Source organism: Labeo rohita, chromosome 21 (genome assembly GCF_022985175.1).
Source record: "Labeo rohita strain BAU-BD-2019 chromosome 21, IGBB_LRoh.1.0, whole genome shotgun sequence".
In the NCBI taxonomy this organism is placed as follows: Eukaryota; Metazoa; Chordata; class Actinopteri; order Cypriniformes; family Cyprinidae; genus Labeo; species Labeo rohita.
The window spans coordinates 28602960-28612682 of NC_066889.1; the positions used below are offsets into that span (position 1 = coordinate 28602960).

Genomic DNA, 9723 nt, shown 5'->3' on the forward strand with positions numbered 1-9723 from the left:
GTTAAAGTGGGTCCATACATAGGAGAGGAACTTCTTATATATGCCGTCTTGGCATGGTATTTTTAAAGCATTTTTATAAGTCCTATACAATTTACAGGAAAAATAAGTCTGCTAACTACATTTAAGAAGGCAACTCTGAAATTATAAAACAAAAATATGAGATCATTATTTACAAAAACTACACACTTAATTTCACACTTTAATTTCATGAGAACATCTAAAAAATGTTAAGCATGTTACAGAAATGAATTAATTTGAACATAAATCATGGTCGCACCACATGACATTTTTTAAGGCTAATGCAAATTCATCGAGATGAAAAACACTAAAATCACTTAATTTAAATGTTTAATATGAATTTATGTGTACACAACATTCTTAATGTTTAAACAATTGCAACAGATAATAATTTTGGTATTTTAAAATTGGCCTGTTGAAAATACGTCAATGACCCATATATACAGTACTGTGCAAAAGTCTTAGGCCACTAATATTTTCATCAGCTAAAAAATGGTTTTAAGTCAGTTAAAGTCTGTCTTTTGCTGTAGTGTGTCAGTAGGAAATATCAGATTACATTTCCAAACACTCATTTTGCCATTAATTGTAATAATCCAGTGAGATTTTTGTTTGCACAAGGAGTCTGACAACAGCCAGTGCTCTGCACAGAGATCTGATCTCATCATCATCCAGTCTGTCTGGAATGACATGAAGAAACAGAACAAACTCGGACAGACTAAATCCAGAAGAACTGTGACAAAGTCTCCATGATGCTTCAAGAAACTTACCTGCAAAGCTGCAGCACTGTTAAAGGTTTTGGGCACTTGTGTAAAAATGCTGTAAAATGAGGATGCTGTCATAAATAGATTTCCTTTATCAATTACCTTCTATTAACTAAATGAAATCACATTTGGTGCGACCATTCTTTGCGTTTACAGCAGCTTTTGCCCTAGGTGCACTTGCACAAAATTTTTCAGGTAGCTTTGCAGGTAGGTTTCTTGAAGCATCTTGGAGACATTGCCACAGTTCTTCTGGATTTACTCTGTTTCAGTTTGTTCTGTGTCTTCATGTCATTCCAGACAGACTGGATGATGATGAGATCAGATCAGTGTGGAGCACTGGCTGTTGTCAGACTCCTTGTGCAAACGAAAATCTCACTAGATTATTACAATTAATGGCAAACAGAATGTTTGGAAATGTAAACCAATATTTTTTACTGACACGCTACAGCAAAAGATAGAAATAACTTACTTTAAACCATTTTTTAGCTGGTTAAAATACTAGTGGCCTAAAACTTTTGCACAGTACTGTATATATATATATATATATATGTGTGTGCGTGTGTGTGGAGTTGAGTGTCCGGACAGTTTTTGGGGCCGCTGGAGGAATATGATGCTGCCATGGTGACGGCCAACATAACATGAGCTGCTGATGCTTCACAGTTAGAAGCACTCTGCGGTGTGTGTGTGAGAAGTTGGAACAGAAGGAAATGAGGAATGAGACCACAGACCCCCTAAAACCAGGCAGTGGGGTGGTCTGTCTGGAATCTCTCTTACACACAGACACACACAATCTCTGACCGCACTCTTAGACAAACTTTGGCAATTAAGTATGCAATGAAATCTTGAATCAGAGTGGAAGACGGTGGGAAACACACACACACACACACACACACACACAAAAACTAACCTTTAATTTCCTTGCTGTAAAGCTGAAGTGTGTAATTTTTGCACCATATAAGCTTAACCGACACTCCTCCCATCTGTGATTGGTCAATCAAACCAATAGCCCCGCCCCCAAACGCACACTATTGGTTGCTGGCTAATCAGGATTCTGAAAAAAAAAAAGATCCATGACAAGGTGTTACAAAGTGTCATTCTGGTTTATTAACAGCTGTCTCTGAAATAAAATCAACTCAGTCAATTTTTTTTTTTTTTTGCTGCTGTGCCTTTAAGAGCTCAATCTAAACTTGTTAACACCACAACCTTTTGACCCTATTTTGCTACTGAGATGACATATTTGGCTGAGCGTTTAGTAGTTATTTCAGGATATTTGAATGCAAACTCACACTGGAGTTTACACGTGTCTCTCACTAATACTGTTGCACTGTGTGTTCAAGATTTCACACTTTGTTATTTAGTTTGGCCTTCACACGCCGTTCAGCAGGCGAGAGCCAGATAAATTCAATCTGGTGACCTGCGCAGCGGTTTATGTATATACAGCACAAGGTGAGAAAATAAAAAAATCCTTTCGTGATTCTCTGATGCGAGGTGTGATTTTATACGAGCTGACTTATGCAAACACTTTAAAGTGAATTTATTTCAGAAAATATCAGAGTAGAATCTAAAAATCACAGTGTATTAGTTTAAAAGCAACATGCATGTCAGTCTAAGAGATGAAAAATGAAAAGCGAGTCATTTACTTACCCTCGTATCACTCCAAAACCCATTTTCTTCAAAAGATGTTTTAGAAAATGTTCATGCTGCTCTTTTCAATACAATAACAGTGAATGAGGATGGGGGACAACTGATGTTAAGTAAAACTCAGAAATAACATTCAGAAATATTATTAAGTTCACTGCACTAATATTTTCGGATGAGAACAAAACTTGAGCTGAATAATGACACTATTTTCTTTTATTAAAGTTGCTTTATAGCTGAAAGGGAATTTGTTTTATAACTGATAAACCTTGCAACATTGACACTGTTATTGAACTGAACTGAATCTGCACTGAACAGAACTGAGCTGAATAACGATTATTGTCTTCTATTTTCTTTTGTGGAGCTGCTTTACTGCTGAAATGTAGTAAAAATTATTGAATTTTGCAACATTAACACTGTTATTATCCTATTTATTGATGTGAAACTGCTTTGAAACTAATAACTAATCTGTATTATACTGCTTGTAGTGCTACTTAAAATAAAAATAAATAAATAAATAAATAATAGTAATCTTAGTATTTTTGTCTTGTTTTCCAGTACAAATTTTTAAACATTTTTAAATCAAGATATATTTACTTGAGTAAATAAATAAATAAATAAATAAATACATATATAAAATTAAGTCTTTAATGTTATTAAGATCTCTTCTTTTTTGAAAAATAAAATAAAATAAATAAATAAATAAAATAATATAAAATAAAATAAAATAAAGAATCTGCGATGATGTAAGAATCTAATATTTTTCTTACCCCACTGACATATTTTTTTCTGTTTTAAGCATAAACTCAATTAATTTTGATACATTTTTCAGAAAATAAGACTTCTTACCCTATTTCATTTTGCTTCTCAAGTAAATGTATTTTGATTTAAACATTTTTAAATCAAAATATATTTACTTGAGTAAATAAATAAATAATAAACAAATAAAATTAAGTCTTGGATATAAAGATTTTATTGATATAAAGATGTCTTGTTTTCTGAAAAAAATTATAATAAAATAAAATAAAATAACATTTTTAAATCAAGATATATTTACTTGAGTAAATAAATAAATAATAAACAAATAAAATTAAGTCTTGATATTAAGATTTTATTAATATTAAGATGTCTTGTTTTCTGAAAAAAATAAATTTATAATAAAATGCAATAAAACAACATTTTAAATCAAGATATATTTACTTGAGTAAATACATAAATAAAATTAAGTCTTGGATATTAAGATGTTATTGATATTAAGATGTCTTGTTTTCTGAAATAAAAAAAAAAATAAAATTAAAATAAAATAAAATAAAATGAATCTGGCGATGAGGTAAGAATCTAATATTTTTCTTACCTCAATGGCAGATATTTTTCTTGTTTTAAGCATAATTAATTTGGATAAATTTTTCAGAAAATAAGACTTCTTACTCTCATTTTCTTACTCGCAATTTCATTTTGCTTCTCAAGTAAATGGATTTTGATTTAAACATTTTTAAATCAAAATATATTTACCTGAGTAAATAAATAAATAAATAATAAACAAATAAAAGTCTTGGATATAAAGATTTTATTGATATTAAGATGTCTTGTTTTCTAAAAAAAAAAAAGAAAAAAAAAAAGAAAGAAAATGAAATAAAATGAATCTAGCGATGAGGTAAGAATCTGATATTTTTCTTACCCCACTGGCAGATATTTTTCTTTGTTTTAAGCATAAACTCAATTAATTTTTATACATTTTTCAGAAAATAAGACTTTTTACCCTATTTCATTGTGCTTCTCAAGTAAATGTATCTTGATTTAAGAACGTTCATATATTTGTACTAGAATACAAGACAAAAATACAGATTAAGAAAATCATTTTTGCCGTGTATGTATAAAGTAAAAGTGACTCGACTTAACCAATTCAATCATTTTGGGTCATAACCAGAAAATATATTCTGCATTTAATAGGCTATTGAAAGCATTTAACCAATGTGAGGAATTCAGAGGAATTTTAGGATCACACACACACACACACACACACACTCACTGCACGGAACTGAAAGGATTGTTCTGCCAGAGATGAGAGTGGAAGACTTTTCCCACGCCAGCAATGTCAGCCAGAATATCACAGAGAGAGAGAGAAAGAGAGAGAGAGAGAGAGAGAGAGAGAGAGAGAGAGCAACACAGACTGTATGAAAAGAAAACGAGGATGTGCATGTCAAAAGAGGAGAGCGAGCGATTAGTTGTGTGTGTGTGTGTGAGTCAGCGTGCCGCGTTGAATGTGTCTTTGTCTAACTCACGTGGCGGGGCAGATTCGCTCGACCCAGGTGACCTTTGACCCCCAGCGACGGGGCAACACTTGACCGCAGGAAACAATGCAGAAGAGCTGCGTTTAGCAGATGGAGAGAGAGAGAGAGAGAGAGAGAGAGAGAGAGAGAGATAGAGATGAATTATCATATCAATTACACCCAACATCATATCACTGCTGCCTCGCTGTCAATCAGAACTGAACTAATATACATCCGTTTAACACAGCAATCATAATCATCTAATCAATAGCATGATCACAAGCACTGCATACTGTAAAATTACTTTCATTTTTACGTTTCTGTCTTTAATACTGTTTAAAAGTTTGAGATCGGTAAGACTTTACTTTATTTGTGTAAAGAAATTAATAATTTTATTCAGCAAGAATGGATTAAATTGATTAAAAGTGGCAGTAAAGACGTTTATAATGTTACAGAAGATTTCTGTTTCAAATAAATGCTGTTTTTTAACTTTATATTCATTAAAGAATCCTGAAAAATAAAATATATCAAGATTTCAAGAAAAAATTGGCATAAATCGGCATATTAGAATGATTTCTGTATGATCATGTGACACTGAAGACTGGAGTAATGATGCTGAAAATTCAGCTTTGATCACAGAAATAAATTACGTTTTTAAATGTAGAAATCTCTTAAATTGTAATAATATTTCACATTTTTAGTGTTTTTACTGTATATTTAATCAAATAAATGCAGACTCGGTGAGCAAAACATCTTTCAAAAACATTAAAAGGTATAGACTCCAAACGATATGTCATCATAATAGATGAATTATAAAGGATCATGCATTACTGTGATTTTACCATGGCTCAAGTTGTTAGGTTTGGTGCCTGAATCCCCTTAATAGTATGGTAAAATCACTGTAATACACAATTCAAGTAAGCAGTTTTAATCATTTATTTTAATAGTTTAATGAATTATTTTAATTGTTTCAATTATGAAAATACTACAATATTATTATTTTATACAATAAAAATATAATAAAAACAGTAAAAAAAGTATAATTATTATATTATTAAAGATTTTACATGTAGTTTGCTACATTGTTGTTTAAATCAGAACATGCCTTTAAATTATTATCTCAGATTTAAATACTTGAAGTATTTTTATTTTAATTATTTTGTATTAAAATTAATTAAAAAATGAATTACTAATGAATTAGTAATTGAAATTATTTTTTAAATCACTAATTAAAAATGACTATTATAATTTTTTAAATTAATATAAAACAAATATAATAAGAAAAATAATTCAAGAATGTAATATTAATAATAATAATATAACTTAATATAAAATAAAACAATAAAATAAAAAAATAAGTATTTTATATTAATCTAAAATACTAATAATAATCACAATAATCATAATGTATTTACATATATTTACATATATAATTTATAATTTATTATAATTTATAATAGTAATATTTTTCTTATTTTAATATAAAATAAATACTTGAAATATTTAAATCTGAGATAATAATTTAAAGCCACAATGTAGCAAAAACATTGTCTGTGAATCTGTGATAAGCATCATTTTCAAAGGCTAAAAAATACCTTGAGACAGTATAAGTTCAAGTAATGTTGAAGGCTAATGCTGTTTCCTCATTTCATTCTGATTAGTTACTGATTAATCACATTAATTAATTCTGATTAATCACTGCATTCTGCAATTTTAAATGTTTTTTTTTGTTTGTTTGTTTTTTTTTTTTAACAAATTTGACTGCAGAACGCAGTGATTAACCAATCAGAATAAAGTATTCCAGAGAGGTGAATAATACTAACAGCAGATAACTGTTTAACTGCACACATTCATACCATCAGACACAAAAGTACAGAAATAGAGGACGTTTATATGACCAGAACTGATTCTGAAGAAATACAACAATGTCTGGCAGCTGAAAAAGAGAGCGAGTGATGATAATAGTGACCACACAAAGGAATGCTGTGGGTGAGCGGACAGAGAAATGAAATATCTGCTCATGTAAACGCTCTTTTCTACGTCTGTCTGTCTGTTGGAGCGGTGACGGCGTCAGTCCTGAGCCTGTTTGTGTCTCATGTTCTCAATAGTCTATTGTGGTGAGAGAGAGACGGAGGGCGAGAGACAGACGTGCGTCCTTGGTGCTCGGGCTCCAGCGCTGCTGGGTGGGAGAGACAGAGAGGAGGTTCTGGCTCCAGTCAGCCTTCATTCACAATTAAACACACACACACACACACACATACACACACACACTTAACAATCCGCGCCACTCAAGTATGCAGACAGATCCGAAAGCCGCTTATCCAATCAGATTTCAGAGCAGGAAATGTTTGTTTTATGAAGAATGTTTTGGAACACAGACTGCATCCCACAATGCAATGCGATCAAATCGACCTCTTGTGCGAGGCATGAGCTGAAATTATTTCTGACTGAAATCCGAAACGTTCAGACATTTTACACATAATTTCATTTAATTAGCGTCATTAAAAAATAAAAATAATAGCATGTAACAATGAACATTTCAAACAGTTATTTGCTACATTGTTGCCACATGATGTCATAATTATACGATTAATTTAGAAAGTGTCTTCAATTTATAATCTCAGATTTAAATACTTTAATTATTAATTAAATGATTAATAATATAATATTATTTAATTATTATTAATAAAAATACATATAATAAAAATAATATATAATACTTGTAGTATTTTGTATTAATCTATAAAACAACAACAACAATTATGATGATTATTTTATTATAAATACTTAGTAATAATTATTCACTTTATATTAATATAAAACATAATCTGAATAAAATAATTTAAGAATTTATATAAAGAAAACATAATCAAACAGTATTAATTTAAACATTATTTCGTATATATTATTATTTATCCATTTATATTAATCTAAAATAATAATAGTAATAATACATTTCAATATATTGCAAAATAGTTGTATTTTTTGAGTTATACTGAAGTCATATTTTTGTTACTATTTATTTTAAGTTATTATTATTTATATTATTTTAATATAAAATAAATAAAAACAAAAATACTTGAAATATTTAAATCTGAGATAATAATTTAAAGCCACTTGTTGATTTAAACATCAACAATTTAGCAAACTACATGTAAACCCTTTACATTGTAATAATATTTCACATTTGTAGTTTTTTTTATTGTAGTTTTTATTAAATATAAAAAATAATAATAATATAAAATATTTGTAGTATTTTGTATTAATTTAAAAAAACTACAAAAACAACAACAATAATTATTATTATTTTTTAAAATAAATACTTAGCAAAACTTATTTTTATATTAATGTAAAACAAATATTATCATAAAAAGAATTTAAGAATTTAATATCTAATAATAATAATTAAATAGAATAATACTTTTTATTTAATTGTTTTTATTTAATATAATTAATAGTATTAATATAAATATCATTATTAATAATATAATTAAGAATTTAATATAAAATGAAACAATAAAATTAATATTAATTTAAAATAATAATAATAATAATAAATTACTATAATATTAATGTATTTCAATATATTGTAAAAGAAAATAATAATGAAAACTATTTTATTTAGTTATATTGACGTTATATTTTTGTTATTATTTTTATTTTAATTTATTAAGTTATATTAGAAATATGTATTTTTAAACAAGGCAACAAAGGCCAAGAATGCTGCACTGGTCTCTTCAGTGAATCAACAGTGCTCTTTGGATACTTGGAGGTAAATATCAGCTGAAAAGACGAAATACTCCAAGGCACTCGTATAGAAAAAAGCCTTTAGGGCTAAATCACTAAAACAATTAAAAGTGTAGATCTACGCGTTTCGGCTTCACAGCCACCCTGTATTTTTACATTTTATTTTAATAAAAAATCAATTAAAAATTCAAATGCCTTAAGTATTTAACGCTGAGATAATAATTCAAAGCCACAATGTAGCAACAGTGTAACAATGTAGCAAACGGCACTGCACTACATTCCAAACGCTGGCTGTGAATCGGTGATGAGCGTCATTTTGAAAGTCTGAAAATACTTTGAGACTGTTTAAGTCAAAGTGATGTTGAAGGCTGATGCGGTTTCCTCATTTCAGGCTGTCAGACAGACAGAACCCACACATACACTGAGTGGGAAATGTGAAGAGCGGCGTGCTGACAGCGCTCACCGTCACACTGTTTCTAGGAGACAGGAAGCTGTTATTCACAGCATGTCAATTCATGCGGTCGCGCTCCTGCCCGCATCGTATTCAAACGCCATGAGTGTGTGTGTACAGGAGCCAGACAGACATGATGAAATGCTCTTTGTCATTCTGGATTTTTTTCCATTCATTATCATATCATCTATAATTGTTTTACAAAAGGTCTACAGAAGTTAAGAAGAGGAGAAACTATTAAATAGAAATATTTCACCACACAAGAGGCTTGACATGCATGTGTTAAAGGAATAACGATGTCATTGTTCGCTCACCCTCACTGTTTTTGTTTTCTGGAACACAAATGGAGATGTTTAGCAGGATGTTCACACGGCTCTTTTCCATGCAACAGTGACCAGGGTCTGCTAAACTCCAAAAAGAACAAAAAAATACCATAACCTTTAGATACAGATGAAAACTTAAGTTGTAATTTGCTGAAAATGTCAAAATAATGGGGGCAAACAGTATTTAACAAAATATTATTTGACTAAGAAAAGAGAACACATAATAAACCATACAGGCATTTCTAAACAAACAAATACTAACACTGTTAAAAAAATAATTTTCTTAATTTGAAATAAAGCTAAAATAAATAATAATACAAAAAACAGCATGAAATAAAAAATAAAACAGAAAATAACAGCATAAAATAAAAATTAAAATAAAATAAAATAACAACAACAAAATATAAAATTAAAAAATAAAATAAAATAAAATACATATTCTATTTGGCCTTGGCAACTAAATTAAATAAGTTTAGGTACTAAATGTATTAAACTTGAAACTGAAATAAACCAAA

The 9723-nt window shown here is 29.3% G+C and overlaps 1 long non-coding RNA gene across 1 annotated transcript; it reads right to left on the reverse strand.

Annotated features, from left to right (window-relative positions):
* Positions 1-1692: 1692 nt before the first annotated feature.
* LOC127152946 (uncharacterized) lies at positions 1693-9282 on the reverse strand. The gene is made up of 3 exons (XR_007825150.1): positions 9200-9282; positions 4700-4785; positions 1693-1830 (listed from the first exon to the last, which is right to left on the reverse strand). It is a non-coding gene; the product is annotated as an uncharacterized LOC127152946 (long non-coding RNA).
* Positions 9283-9723: the final 441 nt, after the last annotated feature.